The following is a 19,398-nucleotide window of genomic DNA, read 5'->3' as shown; positions in this document are numbered from 1 at the left end:
CACCCGGGCCCGGAGCCCTGCTGGGTCCTAGCGCGCGCCGCGGCCGGGTCTGCAGCCCGCACGTACCGCAGGCGGGCAGCTCGTGAGCACCGTGGATCCCCCCGAAAACCGAACAACGCGGCAGCCCCTTTCAAGAGCGGCCTGGGTGTATGCGGACGAACTGTGCAATCCTGGCCTGAGATGTTAAAGGGAAAACATTGGCTTACAACTGAACTCTCAGGAGGCAGATATTCTCCGCAGCCCAGGGTAACAGATAGGGCAGTAACTGGAATATCTAGATTTGCACGGTACGCTGGTTGATATTGTACTTTCACAGAAGGTAAGAAAGAGTACGGTGTCGATAAAGATGGATTTCAAATATATATCGCAAAAAAGTCCAAAAAAAAAAAGGTTAACAACTTGATTGATTGTTTTCTCGCCTAATAGGTCCTTTTGCATTTTGCTTTCTCTTACTTTGTAAATATACTGTTTTAAATAGCAAAGCCTCATATGGCTAAACCCCAGTCATTTGATTTTCAAAAGACCTAAAAAGTGGCATCAAAAAATGCTCTCATGTATCTCCTAAGAAACCAACGAGAAAGAATTAATGGTGGCATATGGTGCGCCTCACGGAAAAGACTTAATTAAAAATTAAAACAAATGCAAAAATTTACAAATTCAGTAAACTGAGAGTAAATTATGTTCCTAGATCTATACACAAACCAGTTCATGCGCGATTAAGAAAAACGTAGGTTCTAGGTTTCTGTTTTATAACCAGGGAAATGGTGTTTTATGAACCCCTATAAGAGACTGCCCTCCTATCCCCTCAAATGGGCTCTCAGCCACCTCTAGACTTCTTCAGCCCCTGCAGCCCACCTGGGAGCCAAGTTCCAAACTTGCAAGTACTCATTTAAGAGGACAATTCCATTCCAAATAAAAGTGCTTTCATTTGAAAAGCTCCTGAACTGGGAGCTTTCTTTCAATCTTTGATATCAGCAAGTTTGAAGGTCACAATTCTGTAAAACTGCTAATAACAATGGCGCTGTGGTTTGACACCAAAAGGAAAATCAAATATGTGCTTTCTAAGTGCTATTTTTGGAGCAGAAAAGGTCCCTTTGAAAAGTACTATGGCCCTCCTCCCTTTCCAATTATAGCTAAATAAATTTTATGGAGGATTTTTAGTATTAATTAAACATCAAAGGCACCGTTTCTGCTGCCTTATGTCCACGCAAATAACTAGTTGATAATATGTTAAACTTGTTGGTCTTCAAATTACTCTCAACATACTTTTCTCATCTTTTCCACGCTTCAGTGAGAAGACGCATATTATAATCCCCGATTTTCAAATGAGAACGTGGAGCTTCTGAAAGGTTAAGTGATTTGCCCCCAAACCACGCAGCTGGTAAGCTGAGGAGCTGGAACTCCAACCTTAGTCTCCGAAGCTTCCAGCTGGCCTCGGTTCTTCCAGGTGCACCACCTGGCCTCCCAGCTCTCTGTGGAAGGGAGGTATCCAAAACTAAGCATAGGTCATTTGCTTTAGTCACCATTTCTTACCTGTATCAGAGCAGTGACTGACCTGATGGAAATGCGTGGCTGGTTGAAAATATTTTCATTGCTGCTAAATGAGAAAGATGGCCACACTGGCCGTCTCTACCCTGTGGCTATCGGGTCATCCTGGCAGAGAGAAAGCTTAAACTTCTGTCACCGAGTAATGCTCTGTCACCCATGTACCTTTTGGCTCTTCATCAGAGACTGAGAACTGACCTCACTTTACACACTGCAGGAGTGAGGCTTTCTTCAACTGGAACTTGGTTTTCTACCTGCTGTCCCAGCACTGAAGGGCTTGACAACCCTGGAACCTCGAGGCATTTCCGATCTGAGGCAGCCTTCTGGTGAGCCCCACGGTGCTCTGCCTGGGCCTGATGACAACAGGGGCATCAGCAGGCCACTGGGGCATCATTTCTCAGCCCTCCTGCACCCACGAGAAAGTCACTAGTCAGTTCTGTTTGTGGCAGTCCACTTCCTCCTCCTCTCTGCCAAAAGGAAATGTAGCTTCTCTGATCTGTCTCAACCCACTTAAATACCAGCCAGGTGAAGTGCTGGGTGACTTTTAAAAGAAAAAAAAATATTTTATATTCTCAAAAGTTTCTTTGTTTTTTGTTTTGTTTTGTTTCATTTTTTACAGCTCATAAGGAATAGGTTAGACATGGCATCAGCATCCAAAGATGTGGCTACCTTTCTGGGGAATTACTTGGAAGTATTAAAACAAAACTTACTTGGATGACTTAATTTGATCCCTTTGCTGAAAACTGGTCTAATTACTTTAGAGTCGCATCATCCATGTGGCCATAACATGTTGCAAACACTAGGCTCAGAGTCACCAATTGGAGATGAGGAGAAGCTGAAAAGAAATTCTGGTGGTAAGCAATTCCTCAAAGCTAGAGAATAGCAGAAGAGGTACTGGTCCAAATAAACCGTTGTTCATTATTCCTTCAATGGCGTATACACCAAACATTGAAAGCCTAATAGGAGCCAGACAGACACTGTTCCAGGCTCTGGGTATAAAAAAGAAATAATGCCTCTGTCTTAGTTTCCTAGGACTGCCATAACAGAGTAACACAAACTGGGAGGCTTAAAACAACAGAAATTTATTGTCTCATAGTTCTGGAGTCTAGAAGTCTGAAATCAAGGTGTCAGCAAGGCCATGCTGCCTCTGAAACTCATAGGGTAAAATTCCTTCCTTGCCTCTTCTAACTTCTGGTGTTTGCTGGTAATCCGTGGCTTCCTTGGCTTGTGGGTGCATCGCTGCACTCTGCCTCCCCATCTTCCCATGGCCTTCTCGACTGCAAAAGTCTGTCTGTGCCCTAATTTTTCTCTTTTTATAAATAAGGACACCAGTCAATTTGGATAAGGGCCACCTAACTTCAGTTTGGCTTCAACTTAACGAATCACATGTTCAAAGACCCTATTTCCAAATAAGGTCTCATTCACAGGCCTGGGATTAGGACTTGAGCATCTCTCTCTGGGGACATAATTCAACATATAAGCATGCCCTCCAAGAACTGCTTGTCACATGGAGCCCATGGACAAGCAAACAAGTGCAGAGCAGTGGTGTAAGTGCTACAGTGAAATCATGGCATGGTGAGTGTTCTGTGTTCAAATGCCACCTGTCCCCATCCTGGGCTTCAGAGCCTTTCTCTGCCCTTCCCTGCACTGCACTTCAGGGAGCTGACTCCTGCAGGCTTCTCACTCCGTGGGCTAACGGCTGGGTGGGTCAATGGAGAGGCACTGGAGGGAATTGGGAAGGTGGGAGGAAGGGAGAGGCTGCAGTATTTCTTCACCTCCCTCTTGCTTCTGAAGGCATCTGAGTGGAGGCTGCATCTGGCTGAGTCTTCTGTGCCATGACACCTGCTCAGATAACACTGCCTCTTCCTGTTAACTCTCCAGCTTAGGGATGCAATCTGGCTTTCTGCTGGGATTCATCCTGCAAAACTTCACCTTCTCTTGTTTGTCTCTCAGATCCTGCATCCCCACTGTAACCAATCTCCTGTATTGAATTCCTTCTGTGTACATCACCAAACTCCAGGGAAGGGGCAGTCTGCAAAATACCAGACCAGGACTCCTCAACACTGCCAAGGTCATCAAAAACAAGGAGAATCAGAGATATTGTCACAGCCACAAGGAGCTTATGGAGACATGACAAGTAAATGTAATGTGGGCTCCTGGATGGGATCCTGGGACAGAAAAGGGCATTAGGTAAAAACTAAGGAAGTCTGAATAAAGTCTGGATTTTAGTTAACGATAAGGTATCATATTGGTTCATTATTTGTAACAAATATATCACACTAATATAAGATGTTAATAACAGGAGCAACGGTATCAGAGGCATATGGGAACTCTCTGTGCTATCTGCTCAGTTTTTCTGTAAATTTAAAACTGTTATAAAAATAGTCTATTTTTAAAATTCCTTTTGTAGTAAGCACTTGTAGTGTTTTTTGTTTCCCTGATGCAGAAACGCCTGTGCTACCCTTCCAATCAGAGGCTAGGCCTCATCCAGCAGCCCCAGGGGCTCCCTTGGAGAGAGCTAGAACAGTGAGTTTAACAGACAGGACATCAAGAACCATCTAAGCAACTGATCAAGCAGCTCTGGGTCACCAGAATAAAACCTGAATCCAAAGCCAGAATGTGGTTGGGGCAAGGAAGATGCAATGGGGGTAAGGGCCGTGTGTGCAGATACCCAGGGAAGCCCACCAAGGGATGGAGCCTGGGAGCTGGGGACCTGGGGGACAGGGCAGGCACAAGGCGGTGGGAACGGAGGAAGGCAGGGTCCAGGCGAAGGCTGCCCAGGCAGGATGTTTGGAGCTTGCTTTCTTCAGCCAGCCAGGATGGCCTTGGGGGGTGAAGGGAAGGGCTGGCCTGGGGTTGTTGACATGGACTCCCCAGGAGGACAGAGAGAAGCCTAGAGGAGAGGAAGGGGGAGAGGAAGCTCTGTAATAATGGCAGCAAAGGGTGGCCGAGACTTTACTTGGAGCCAAGCACCGTCCTAATCATTTTACCTGCCTTTTCTCGTTTCAATTCTCTTAACCTTGTAAGGAGAATGCGATTTTTATTCCCATTTTCAGATGCACAAACTTGCCCAGAGTTGCATGGATGTCAAGAGGCAGAATCACGGCTCAAATCCAGGTCTGCTTGACACCAAAAGAGGTTCAACTAGTCACCATGCTGGCAGCCGTGATGGGAGCTGGGAAACGTGATCTGAGTCCTCCAGGTCCCCTCCAGGGGTCAACAGATAAACACGGGTAGGGAGGAACCCAGGGGGGTCAAAGAGAGAGGCAGGTCAGAGGACTGCAGGGAAAGCAGCATGGCTAACGAGCAAGTGCTTGTAGGTCCTGCTGGAGGAACAGGCAGGGGCCAGAGTCCACCGAGGTTTGCACTTTATCATGTTTGCCCTCCTGGCGAACCCCTTTATCTTCTTTAAGCCTTTGTTCAAATGTCCCAATCCCCTTCTTGATCCTCCTGATCCTGCTTTCCTTTTTCCTTTTTCTCTTGCACTTATCACCTACTAACACATTAATAATTTACTTATTTATTAAGGTTTATTATTCATTATCTATCTCCCTGCACAAGACCGGGAATCTTTGTTTTGTTTGGTAATAACTTCCAAGACCATGAAAACAGTGTCTGGCACATAGTGGGTGTTCAATAAAATTTTTTTCAAATGGAAAAATAGAGTTAGTACATAAGAAGGTATACTGGTTTGTGTATATTATGTCCCTCAGAAAAAGCCATGTTCTTTGATGCAATCTTGTGGGGGCAGATGTATTAGTATTGATTAAGTTGGAACCTTTGGATTAGGTTGTTTCCAAGGAGGTGTGACCCACCCAACTGTAGGTGATAACATTGATTCGATAGTGTCCATCTAGGTGTGGCCCCACCCATTCAGCCTGGGCCTTAATTAGTTTACCAGAGCCCTACATAAGAGCTCAGACAGACGGAGCTTGCTGCTGCAACTTACAGAGACATTTTGAAGACAGCCGTTGAAAGCAGAGTTTTGCTGATGCTTTGGAGGTGCTAGCCCAGAGTTTGCCCTGAGAAGCTGACACAGAGGCATTTTGGAGAGCACCATTTTGAAACACAACCTGGGAGCAAGCAGATGCCAGCCACGTGCCTTCCCAGCTAACAAGTTTTCTGGATGCCAATGGCCTTTCTCCAGTGAAGGTACCCTATTGTCGATGCCTTACCTTGGACACTTTATGGCCTTAAGACCGTAACTGTGTAACCAAATAAACCCCCTTTATTAAAGCCAATCCATTTCTGGTATTTGGCCTTCTGGCAGAATTAGCAAACCGGAACAGAAGGTATTGAGAGTTAACTCTGTCTTTTACAAGGACCATTCTAGGAATAGTATGGAGGACAAATTAGAAGGGAGCAAGACAGGGAACTTATGGGGCCTCTTACTATACCAGTTCAGACAAGAACCCTTGCAGACTTGCAGGAAGCCATCACTGTTGGCCTCAGATCCCCCTTGAGTGAGCCATGGGTGACATAGATGGCACCCACAACCAAAGGAGGAATGAGGCAGAATTACAATGTCCAGAAAACCACCACGTGGATGACTGCTCTGGGTCCCCTCACCCCCATACACACACCCATCATCCCCCACTGCAATCCTGGGGACAACAGGTCTCCTGGCCTTTTTAACTACTCATAGATGCGACTGGGGTGGCTGCCTGGCTCTAATTCCCTTCTCCTCTGGGGGATTTCTTATCCCACGTGGCAGTTCTGATGTCAGAATGGAACAAACATCATGATAGCATGACCCATAGGCTTGGTCCAGGGTGAGCACTTCAGCCCAAGTCGGGCTGATTGGAGTCCTCTGGAATTCTCTATCTGCAGCCGAGGGAAGTGGCCTCCTTCCTCCCTGGATGCCAAACTGCACGGTTTGTGGGTTCAGGAGATGGGTAACCACCTATCTATTAGCTCAAGCAGGACAGAAAAAACATGATGAGAGCCTAATATAAACTTTGGGTTATCCAAACAAACCTTTTCCCCTTCTTTATCATAAACAGTTTAGAATAGAGTAACCACTGTTTTTATATACACAGAGACTCACAGAAATTCTCACTGTGCTGAAGAGACCCCTGGAAGACGTGGCGATATTCTCCGACTTTCTAGATACAGGTGACGTCAAATTAAAGTGAAAGAAAGATTTCCCACCTGCTTCTTTGTAGGCTTCAAACTGCAATTGCATGCCATCTGTCCCCACCCTGTGAAGTCACAAGACTTAACATCATCCAAGAAAACAATAATCTTTTACCCTTTGACTAACAGACCTAAGCTACAGTGGAATACCATGTGACGTGGACTTCCTTACTTTTACCCTCCTTTTATAAGGGAGTCATTGCCTCCCACAGGTGACAGCACTATTACCACGGTGCATTGGTGCCTGTCAAAAGGAGTGAAGAAAGCTCACTCTCATTCATTCATATCCGTGATATTTATCACATCTATTCCTCCACTGACAAAAACCAGTAATTTGCAGACAGCCCAGTTTTGACAATAGCACGTGAATGACGCCCCATCCTTTTCACTACAGGGTCAGTTACCAAGTTGGACATGGTCTGTGTCTTGGGATCTGTTCCTTAGCACTGGTTCAAGCCATTTAGGAATTCTTTTTGCTGGGGCTGAGCCCTGCTCGGAGGTGGGATCTTGATCTTGAGAGGAAAGCTCCAGGCAGAACGCCGTGGGGATCTGGCCCAAAGCCACCCAGCCGGCTGCAGCGCAGGAACCCCAGCCCTCGGGGTGCCTCTCCCAGCCCCTTTGTCTCCCCCCAGCCTCCCTGTTTGAGTTCTCTGGCCTTAGGTAATCATCAGGACACTGCAGTTCCCCAGCTCTTTTCATCCCAGCATTTCAGATCACTTTATGTGTGTTAATTAAGCCTTAAAACACTCAGGAAAGAAAAGCGAAAGGTGCACAGGCCGCTGGTGCCCGATTCCTCCCAGCTGCTCAGAGGGCTGGAGAGCGGGCCAGCAGAGGGGGAGCCCCCCACCCACCCCAGCGCAGGAAGGAGGGCGTCCCCACGGCTGGGGAGGACTGAGAACTTCCTGGAAGAGTGTGCAGGCTGGAGGTATCAGTATTGCAACTGATTCCACAGATCACAGAAAAACCCGTTGCATTTAGGGTGTCACTTCACAATGACAGGAAAACCTCCCACCTCGGGGTCACCCACCGCAGTTGATCCAGAGGAGCTTCAGAAGGTGTGTCCTGGGCCAGCCTGTGATGAAAGTCCTTGGATCTGTACTTTGTAGTCAAGTTTGTGAGCTGTGGGGTCACAACTCAGTTCGGCCACTCCCGGCTGCACGGCCCTCAGACCACTGCCCGGTACCCTAAGCCCTGCGGTCCTAACTCCAAAGTGGATATGACAGAGTCCTCCCTCTTGATTCTGGGAAGGATGAAATTAGCTCATGCTGCAAAATATTTGGCCCCATGTTTGGTGCACAGGAAATGTTTAATAAATGGTAGATTTTATAGTCTTTCTGTGCTACAGTCTGAATAAATGAAGTACTAAGGTTGTGTTGGCCTCCAGCCCAAATGGGTGCTTAAGTCTCTCAATGAGAAGAAACAGCTGGGAAAGCCAAAGGAAGTGTGTAGTTTACCAATGTTAACTTGTACCAATGTTAATTCCTAGTTTTGATAAATGTATCACGGTTAAGGCATTAACATTATAGGAAACTGGGAGAATGAAACATGGGAACTCTCTGTTCTGTCTGTGCAACAGACGCTCATCTGCCAATAACAATAATCTTATGGAAAAAGCATCAAAATCAGCAACAACTACATAGTGGGTCTAATAATTTACCTATAGTTTCAGTGTACTGTATTAAAATACCTCCTTAGGGTCCAAAAATGTCAAGCCTTTTGTTACCCAAATATAAGGCAGTTTACATTATCTCTAGCTGTTATCACCACCAAGAGAAATTGAGTTTCCAGTGTCTGCAAGGCACCATATTGTACGTTAAAATAGCAAACATTACTGTTGCCTGTGTGGAAGTCATTTTATAGGTAGCTGTTTGGATGTAAGATATTTGATAACTTTACCATTTAAGCCCCCAGTGCTTTCCTTTTTTTCACAGAAAATGGATGGCTTGCCAGTCAATCAGCTCAACACTTTTCCCTTTTGGTGGGCAGTGACAGGAAGAGCAATCTTGTCAAATAATACCACAGATTATACCCTTTTCTTCCCCAAGTACAGTTTTTGAGATGTGTCTTAAAATGCTGATCTTTTCTCCCTCTAACTCAATAGAGATCAGAGGGTTTAAATACTTTTATTGCCTCATTTCTTTACAACATGCAAATCATGAGGTACTCACAGAGCTCAGAAGGAGATTTTCACTGAGTAGATGGTGAGTATCATTAATGGCCTTGACAGAGATCTCATCAAAAGATGTGAGTATAATATGGCCACATTAGAATGGGTTCAGAAAAGAGCCACAGCTTTAAAAATGAAAGACTATGTGTTGTCCAGTTGCTCAGCTCTCTAGGCAATGAGTAATCTACGGGGCATAACTCTTAAACATATGTTGGCTGAGTATCAAAATCAAAACTTTTATGGGCATCTACTCTGGGCAGGGCATTGTGCTGAGCTCTGGGCCCCTAAAGAAGGATGTGACATAGTCCCGGTTCTTGAGAGCTAGAATGGCATTTGTCACTGTTTTTAGTCACCCAGGATGTGACCCCTCTTCCTGTCCATGGGGAAAACCCAACCCCAGGAGGCAAAGCCACAACACCCCCCACCTTTCCGGCCTTTTTTTGAAGTTGGGGAGGGACGAGGCATAACCCAGGCTCCACCAGCAGCTCGTGCTACACAGGAGTGGGATATTGCAGGATCCAATGGCCACGGGTGTGACAGTAACTTCCATAGCAGAGAGTAGCACAGGGGTGTCATCAACAGACTGGCTCTGCAGCATCAGCTTGGGTCTTCATCCGGTGTGCATCAACTCAGAACTGGTCTTCCAGCCCTCCTGGGGATTCCTGTGAGCCACCCACCATCCTGTAAATAAATGCCTTTTCTCCATAGATCTGCCAGAATCTGCTTCTGTTGACTGACACACGTGCCCTGTCCAATGGCCCCCATCTTGGATAGCAGTTGCTTCAACCATTCACTGTTTTCCTAGCAGTGGAGTTTTGCAGTGACCCCCTTCTCTCTCACCAGGCTTCTCTTGTGATCACGGCATGCACTTAAGTTTGGGGCCACCTACAGTAATGGAATAAGCCAACTGTTCCCATTTGGGAATTTAACTAGTTACCTTGGCTAGTGGTGCTGAGTGAATCAACCAGAAATGTAACCAAATTTAATTTCAGACACCTTCCAGCATGGGTAAAATGCGGCATGTGCTGCATCCATATTTCCAATACCACAGGCAGGGTAGAGTCTTTTCAATGATATTGAACAATGTAATACACCGGAGTTTTTGCAAAAGCCTTCCATAGTTACAGAGAAAACACCACTTTGTTGTTTGTATGTGTGTGTATGTGCAGCATGTGCGTGTTAGAAGAAACAGCTTCAATATTCAGTTCATCTTTATTCAGCCTCCTCTCTTCATCTTGTAGATATTGCACTGTGGTAAATACTTATAATTCATTCATTGATTCTTCTTGATGACATTGAACTTCACAATAAGATACTTGCAATGTGAAATGGATCATCTGGTCTCAAAGAGCAAAGGACTGATTCATTAAAAGATTGAGAAAATATGATCTTCCATTCATTAATACCAGGAATACAGGTTTTTCATTTTATTCTCCCATCAAGTTAAACATAAAAGTGGAACAATTTCTTCACAAACAAGAAATCAAAAATATAATTAATTCTTTCAATTACACTGCTTTTAGCAGCCATGAACTCAAACCCAGGAATGAATGTTCAAGATCTTAAATGAAAACAGGGTAGATTTTAAAAAATTGGAGTAGAAGGTCTCAATGAAACGCTTCCCCTTTTGCCTTTCATTTTGAATTCCTTTGTGTTCATTTGTCCAGGGAGTCTTATAGGGTGAGGATGTTGATAATCCCTCCACACTGCTTGAAAGAGTAGGGCCTGTGGTTTCCACCTCCTTACCTCCCAGGTCTTCCTCAATCTGGCTTCCTCTTAAATCCCCACCCCCCTAATGCACCGGTGCCATAAAACACTGTCATTGTCATTTTCTTGAAACTGTAGCCTCTCTTGAGTTCTGCTTTCTTCTGGTGTTCCTTCTACCCTTCCCATCCTCCCACTCTGCCTTCTCAGTTTCTCTCACTGGCTCCCCCTCCTCTGCCTGCCTCCTAATGCTGGTGTTCTATCACGGGCTGTTTCCTTTTTCATTGCTGCGTGCTCCCTCTGGATGATCATGTCCATTTCCATGCCTTCCGATAATCACTGATAACCAGCACCCACCTCTCTCCGAAGTTCTAAATCCCTGTCTCCAGGGAGCCTCAGGAGCCCTCCACCTGGATATTTTTTTGCAACCTTGACTTCAACGTGTTCCAGTCTGAACTCTTTATCATTCAATTCCAAGCTCCCTCTTAAATTCCTATAGTCACTTGTCCAAAAACCTCAAACTTGTCCTTATCAAGTCCCTCCCTCCATCTCCACATTCATTCACCAAATCTGAGATTCTGCCTCAGAAATGATTCTTAAATCTGGCCCCTCCTCTCCATCCCACAGCCTCTGCCTTAGACCAGCCCCATCATCTCTTGACCACTACTCCCACCCCCAATGAATCTGCCACTCTGCTGCCCAGTTGTCCACACACCAGATGAGATGTGCTGCTTGGGCAGCCAAGGAAGACAAGCTCGGTCAGACCTGGGAGTCAAAGCAGACAAGACCTAGAAAATGAACCAAGATTTCTCAGGGAGTCAAGCAAAGGACACTGGATGATTTGGATGCTTGAATGGAAGAGACAGTTATGGGATCTCACAAGTCCTGCCTCTGATAGTGACCAAGTCCCTCCCTGGCTCCTCTGAGGGTGTGGACGTGGCTGCCCACCTCCACCCACTTTGTACTCTTGGGCAAGCTGTCCATGGTCACGTAATCAATTGTGCTAAGACAACACTTTGATCCCATCACTCTCTGGTTCCTCATCTTTGGTGACTCCCCATCATCCATAGGATGCAGTTCACATCCCCCAGCCATCCAGGACCCCATCACCTCTCACATGGCTTTGCAGTCCAGCATATCTCCACTTACTCAACTAAACTAACCTTCCTCCTTGATCACACTTAACTCTTGACCTTGATTTTCCAATCTCGGATATTTTGTCTATGCCTTTCCTCCTCCCAGAATCCTGTCCTGTAAGCCCTTATCCCTGTTTGTTTAGATCCTACATGATTACTCATTTGTTCAACCAACATTTATTGAATGCCTACAATGGACCAACATGACTCCAGCAAAGAAAAGAAGATCCCTGCCCTTGAGAAGCTCCTAAAACCCTGGGAAAGATGCACAAAGGAAAGGAAGTGATATTACAATGTGACAAATTCCACAGTGTTGTTCCTGAGTGATGTCCCAAGAGCCTCCTTCAGGGAATCTCTCAAACCTCACTGCCAGAGAGACAATTCTGACATTTCATCAAGGGACCATTTTCTCTTTTCTGAACTCCCAGCCTGTGGTTCTCAACATTTCCGTGCAAAGATTCATCCAGAGTGCTTTTAAAACACACAGTTCCCCAAGGCCTTGCTTCCAGAGAATCTGATTCGGTAGGTCTGGGGTTGGGCCTAGGGATGAGCATTTTTAATAAACCCTCCATTGAGCCTAATATAGATGTACCCACAGAGCACACCTGGAAAAACACTGTCCAAGTGTTTACTGTTTTTGCTGTTCATATGACATATCAGATCCTGCTTTGTATTCTATGCGTACACACCTGACATTTATTTTACCCAATAATAGCTCCTTAAAGGTGGGGTCTTTTTCTTATGCATCTTTATTTTCCTCCATAACACAAGACCAGCACATGAGTAATTGAATATCTTTTGTGCCTTCATTAAAAAGTTCAGTAAATTCATTTTTTGTTTGAGTTTTTACAATGCCTATATATTGCTTTTATAAATTAAAATATCTTTTTGAAAAAAAGATTTATGTGAAAACGTGTTGCTGCTGAGAAGATATGCGTTATTCGAGACAACTGGGGTGGGCTTGAGCCTCTGGGCTGGGGGCCGGGAAAGCAGGGCTCCCACTGCCCTGGTGCCCCAACATGAGGTTGAGTAAATGTTTTGGAAAAGTGCTCTTGGGCCTTGGAAGTTGGTGATCTTTAAAGCCAAATCAAATCACCTCCAGCACAAGTGTGACAACCCATTCTTTCAAACAGGTGTTTTCGTGCCCTTCCAGGAGTCAGGAGGCCCATGAAGCCTGAGACTCCTCCACGCAGTGGGAGGAATCTGCCTTCCTCAGCTTGTCGCCTCCATCAGGCACCGTCCCTGACCAATACCTGCTTGGAAAGGCTGCAGGAGCCCAGGACAGAGAGAGTTCTGGGGCTGTCCTACTGAGATGTGGTTCCGATGATGACTCTGCCTCCTGGGATCCCACTGGATCCTTTTCCAGACAAAACATAAATTCCACCCCAACGCCGTGTGCCCTGGGCCTTTGGTTGCTGCATCCTCCGCAGCCGTGTTTCTTGGGGTGCAGCACCTGGACCACCCACATCAGAATCACCTGGGTCCCACCCCAAACAGTGAACCAGAATTTCCAGGAGTTGAGCCTGGGAATCACCAGAAGAGAAAGAAAAGAGGAGAGTTAAGCTAGGAGCAATCTCTTTATTAATTTTTCTTACGATTATTTTTCAGGAAAGATTCATTTAGTATTCCCTGACAGCTCTCCCTTCCCCTGGTTTCTGGAGCTCTCCTCTCCTCACTGCAGAAACCGTATGCTGTATCTCCCACCCATGCATGTGACGTTAACCCTACTTCAATCTTTAGGTTCTAGAACATTCTTGTTAGGCAAGAGAGTTTGGAGAATACTCTTGAATGTGGCTTACTTTGTATCTAGTAGCTGTAGCAGGACAGAGAAGGTTGAGAGACATCAGGACTCAGAAGTGGATCAGAGTGGAGCCAACCCAGACAGCCTGAACCCAGCAGGTTGTTCAGGGCCCAACAGGTGTGCATAGAGCAGAGTAACAGGAACGCAGAGATACAGCCAAGCAGTCAGAATTAAGAAAGTCCATTGGTGGTTAAAGGGTCTCTAGCCCCTGGCTGAGTTTGAGGACCTTTTCCTAGAGGTAATTTAGCAGGATAGGGAAGCAACACAAGATTCCAGTGATCAGATCTGTGGGTCAGCTTCTGAACAAGGGCTAATCTTTGAACAACACTATGGAAGAGAGATATAGGCAGAGGGCTGAGGTTTGGAGCTAGGCTTCAGAAACCATCCCTATCCTTGATCCTCCCTACAGGGCTTCAGGGAAGTAATCAATGTCCCGTCATAGGACTGATGAGGAAGGCAGAGAGGGGAAACCAGCCAGTACTGGGGTTCAAAAGGTAGCCACTGCCTTAAACATGATAACATTTCTTTACCATATGTGAGGACACATAAAATATGGCAAATAAAACATCTGCTAGGCAAAATGGGGAAATAGGATTAGAACAGTAGGAAACAAGAGTCTCAAATTCATTCCCTTTGGGGAATGTTTCCTTTTTATAGGAATTTGATGGGGGTGAGAACCTTTAGACATACCCACTGATGTAAGCAAGAACCCTACATAGTCTATTTTTAAAATTTTGAGAATAGAATTCTAGGTGCAAGTCAACTGATGTTCCAAGGAAAATTGTGAAAAATGAAAAGCTCCTCACTTCTCAGTAGTTAGGAGTGTAGAAACCCCATGATATGCTTTATGTTTTTCTTAGCGGGGGGTCATAGAGGCTAGATCATGTGGTGGGATTTGCATCTGTGGATGTCAAAATAGAAATGCTAATTTATTTGGATGGGCATGTCTAACATTGCTATAAAAATTAGTGCTGGGCCATCTTACTAGGACATATGTCTCCAGAAAAACCCAACCTTGAGGCTCATTGGTGGCCCATTCTATTGTCATGTGGCTCCCAGTTTAGGAAGTTAGGCCTCCCTACTTTCCCACTTCTCAATTCTGCTCACTTCATATAAGCCACTTACTCTCCCCACCCTGCCCCTTCTGAGCTGTGAGAGAGGGCTCTGGCAGTTCCTTCTCCTACTGTATCTCTGAAATTCTCTCAATGTAGTTTTTACTTCACATTTTCTTTATGATGTGTTTGTGCTAAAGAAATCATACAGTGATTTTTTTTTCCTCCCAGGGAATAAGCATTTTAGTAAGAGCTGAACAATAAAAGTGGATTAAAAAAATCTCTCAGGAATGTAGTGGTACCTGTCTTACTTCTCATAATTGCCTTGGAATGATTGGGATTGAACATTGCTATTGTTGTTGTTTTTCCAAGATGAGAAAAGGCAATTTTTCTCTGCCAGGCCATGAGGACGGGTGTCAAAGAGGAAATGACCTGTGACGCCTGATAAAACGTTAAGTTCTAATTTACTAGAAAAAAAGAAGACATGGAGCAAAAAGAAATAGAACATTAATAAGTAGTTTAACCAGATCTCTTCAAATGTTTCTTAATCTCATGTGGCTCTCACACTCCTTTCAGAATTTGAGGCAGTGGTGCCCATATGCAAGAACACAAAATATGGCAGCGATTTCAGGAGACTCGTGGACCCCATGGCCCTCAGGTTAAAAAATTCTTGTGGAGTCATCAGAACATACTCCTTGTTTTTCTGATTCAACCTCAATCTAGAAGTTAGAAGAAAAAAATGGACAAGACTTAGATTCCAATCAGGCAGCAAATATGTAATGATGCTCAGTATTATACTAGGTACAAAAGAACCCAGAAAAATGTTAAGACCTCATCCTTGCCCTCCGGGGCTTTTAGGAAGGTGATATAAACCCGCATGGAACAACCTCAAACATACAATGGAGTATAGTTTGGTGCTAAATTGATGAGGGATGCCACAGGCCTTCAGCAGAGGCAAATCAATGGTTTTGCCAAGAAAGACTCCACAGAGAAAGAAGGATTTCAGTTGGACTTTAAAGAATCTATAGGGCTTAGATAAACAGAAGGGAAATAAGATAATATTCTTTGGAGACAATATGTTTCAAGAGAAAGAATATGAACCTTAATGACTGATGTTACAGGCTCAGTAACCTTGCTAAATTTACTTAATATCCATGTATTTAAGTTTCTTCATCTGTAAAATGGGCACTTTCATAGAATTGACATAAATAACAGAGATAATTTTTTCCAAGTACCTCAGACTGTGCCTTGCACTATTATAAGTGCCAAGAAGACAAAAACTATTTCTCTCTTGTTTGTTAGTTACCATATCCCGAGAGCATAACTCAGGGGCTGACACATGGAAGGCATAAATATCTGAAAGAATGATTGAATGAATAAATGAATGGATAAAAATACACTGCGAGGTCATAAACAATAATGATGAATCCAATGTATGGCAATATATAATTTCTTTTTTCAAGTATATTGTTATAAAACTCTAATTATTGCTATAGCTATAATTAAGATGGATTCACATTGTGTTCTAGACTATTCAGGGACAAATTCCCCAGTTTGGGGGCCACCTAGGTCCTTTACAGATTCATCTCCACCTTCACAGCTTCGTCTCTGCTATCTGCCTTCCTTTGTCATTTCACTATTTTTAAACCTCTATTTCAGGGGCTCAGGAACATCCCTCTTCCCTTCCTGGGCACTGAACTAGTTGAGAAATGGGATCAAAGAATATGCATATAGGCATATGGAAGACCAAAATATCACCTATACTATGGATAAAGCTGGTGTTGGACAAAGAGGCAATATCTGTGGGCAAATAGCCTTCCTCCTTCTGAACCTTGGAACCTGACAGCATGTAGTTGCACTGTGACAGGTCTCCTTTGAGAGGGCGGAGCCCTGCTGCTCAGTTCACCACAAGGCCAAGAGCAATGTGGACTTGGCTGACTCCCAGAGAAAGGTGGAAGCAGGGGCAGAGCCAGCATGCCCAGTTCCTGTTCCCCGAGTCCCCATTATGGTCAGGTTAGGCCCCTTCCCACCACATGAGTGAGTGAAGCTGGGGGGAGCAGACATGTGCTATGCTGGTGGAGAATCTCTCCATAAGAAAGAGAGCATCAAGACTGGGAAGGCATGTTCTCCCCCTAATACAAAAAGATGTGGGGGAAAAAAAAGAAGAGGTGAAGTGAAAATTGGGCGATATACACTATAGTTGACAACAGAAACTACCAACTGAAGCAGATTTCACTTAACCATAAGGCAGTGGTTCCTAAATTTTATGCACATTAGAATCACGTGGGGAGCTTTTTACATCTCCCTATTTCTCTGGGGATGGGAGAACAGGTGTCAGCATTTTTCTAAAGATCCCCACATAATTCCAATGTACAGCAACATTTGGTAAACATGCCATAATATCTTCACCATCCATTGTGGTAGCTAACTGGCTAGCTAGGATAACTAAAATGATACACTATGTGCATTTATAAGAACAAATCTGGGGACACATGTAAGCTGACTGTTCTGTGCACTCAGTGAGTTAAGGTATTTTCATCTCAAGCTACAGATAAATTTGCTGTCAAATATCTTTGAGTCTGGGCTACATGAGTCAATCATTGGTTAGGTTCACTCTACAAAAGGAGCATGTATTTGCCCAGATCATTGTGGAATTCGAATCTTATCTACCAGAAGCTTCTTTAGTCCTACCACATTAATTGACCAATAAAGATTGGTAGAAGCCTGGTCAAAAAACATATGTGATCCTTGTCAGTGATTCGCCACTTGGTTGACACCATCCAGGGTTCTCAATGAGGTTCTGAGGGATTTGCTTCATTCAAAAAATATTTGAGTTTCTACTATGTGCCTGGGCTGTTCTCATGCTAGGGATGTTTTGGTAATCAAGATAATCTCTCTGTCTGATGGAACTTGCCTTTTATTGGAGAAAGAGAGGAAATGATAAATAAATAAGTAGCAAGAAAACTATCAGGTAGTTATTAGTGTTCTACTGATAATTCAAATAGAGTGATATGATAAAGAGTAATCAGGTGGCTACTTTAGTTTACATAGTTAGGGAAGGATTCTTTGGGGGAAGGCGATTCTCAGATGATAATTGAGTAACAAGAAGGAACCACCCATATGATCACCGAGACAGAAGGAAGGACTTTTGCAAGGGTCCTAAGTGAGGAACAAGGTTGTCACATTAAAAGACAGGAATGAAGACCAGAGTCATTGGGACCTAGCTGGGGAGGTTGTGAGTGAAAGAGAAGAGGTAGCAGACAGAAACAGAAACCAGATCATTTAGGACTTTATAAGCCAGAGTAAGGGTTTTGGTGTATCCTAAGTGTGATAAGAAGCCACTGAAGGGCTTTAAGCAGAAGAGCCACAGGGTCTGGTTTACATTTTTAAAAGATCACTTTAGCTTTTGTGTGGAGAATAGTTTGCAGGGGGACAAGAATGAAAGCAGAGACAGATGGAAAGCAGTGGTCCAGGAGAGGAATGATGAGATTTGGGACGAGTAAGGGCACTGGGGATGAACATGATGGAATGATTCAGGATAGCTTTTGATAAAACAGTCAATAGGACTTGCCAATGGCTGGAAGTTAGTGGGGAAGGAAAGGGAGAAATCAAGAATAACTCAGATTTTGGCTTAAGCAACTAGGTGGAAGGTGAAGCCATTCTACTGATTTGGAAAAGCTAAAGGGGAGTGAATTTGGGGGTGGGTGGGGTAGATTGGGAATTCTGCTTTAGCCAGGTTAAGTGTGAGATGCCTACTAGATGCACATCAGGTGGATATATCAAATAGATAGCTTAGTACATACATCTAGCGTTCTGGGGAGAAATTAGGCTGTAGATATAAATTTGGGAATAATTGGCATATAGATGCCATTTGAAGCCTGGGGACTAAATATGACTCATATTGCTTGGCCAAGTTAAGTTTATAGAAATATGGCAACTTAGAACTGGAAGAGACATTCAAGATTGTCTAGTCCAACTCAATTGTTTTATAAATCGAGAAATTGAGGCCCTGGAAGATCATGGTCAACTAGCCCATTAGAATATAGGATTTTCTTACTTGGTTCAGTGCATTTTCATTTACCTTCTGCTTCTAAAATAGTATATATTTAGCTTCAAAGTTATGGTAAATATTTGCTTAAAGAGAAATAATTACATTCTGCGAGCAATATTGAATTTTAAATGATCAAAACCAAAAGGTGAAAAACAAAAGAAGCCACAGGTAATTTCATATTCCTTTAAAATATTTCACTATCAGTTTGAATTCAAATAAAGAAGCAACTTGTTTGACTCTGAAAATGAATTAGCAGAAACATTTTTATCCAGAATTTACTGTAGCTGATGAAACCTTCTTTTCGAAGAGAAGGCTTTAAATTAAAAGTCCAGTTGTTTCTTCATCATACAGAGGAAAAACTTGTAAAGTAAAATCCCATTTACTGAGTTGTTAAACCAGGCAGTAAAATTCTCTAGACCACTGGGTTTTACACACACTCATGCACACACACATTCATAATTTTATTAGATAAACAAGTGAGTATCCTGCTGCTAAAGTAAAGTGGTACAGAAGGATGCCATGGGATTCAAAGGAACAACCCTGTATGTTTTGTGTTGGCACACAGAGAAAAGAGAAAAAGGCAAACATTGAAACTGATATTCACTGCCACAAAATTTAGAGTAAAAGAGTTAATTTAGGTACGGCAGTTAGAACGATGTGGCAAGAACCAATTCAATAATTCCTTTTATGGGAGGTACCTCTGACTTGTTTATGAAACTCTCTATAGTTTTGTAAGATATTCCAAATATCATGGTCCAGATATGGTTCAAGCCTTTGAGTTTTTTTCTGAAAAAGAAGCAACAGCT

General features: G+C 43.9%; 1 protein-coding gene and 1 long non-coding RNA gene across 3 annotated transcripts in view; one reads left to right on the top strand and one right to left on the bottom strand.

Annotated features, from left to right (window-relative positions):
* The window catches only part of FOXN3 (forkhead box N3), a 387,204-nt gene extending 385,225 nt beyond the window's left edge, over positions 1 to 1,979 (bottom strand). Inside the window, exon 1 of one of the 2 annotated variants that reach the window (XM_037832096.1) lies at positions 1,744 to 1,979. The gene's annotated coding sequence lies outside the window, so the exon portion shown is untranslated. Of the gene's footprint in view, positions 1 to 1,533; positions 1,553 to 1,743 lie in introns of those variants that run through there. The other variant, XM_037832095.1, reaches the window with a different exon arrangement.
* Positions 79 to 3,778, top strand: LOC119531174. Its single transcript, XR_005216272.1, has 3 exons — positions 79 to 319; positions 2,165 to 2,399; positions 3,499 to 3,778. It is a non-coding gene; the product is annotated as an uncharacterized LOC119531174 (long non-coding RNA).
* Positions 3,779 to 19,398: the final 15,620 nt, after the last annotated feature.

This window comes from Choloepus didactylus, chromosome 4 (genome assembly GCF_015220235.1).
Source record: "Choloepus didactylus isolate mChoDid1 chromosome 4, mChoDid1.pri, whole genome shotgun sequence".
Lineage (NCBI taxonomy): Eukaryota > Metazoa > Chordata > Mammalia > Pilosa > Megalonychidae > Choloepus > Choloepus didactylus.
This window is presented reverse-complemented; position numbering and strand designations above follow the sequence as displayed.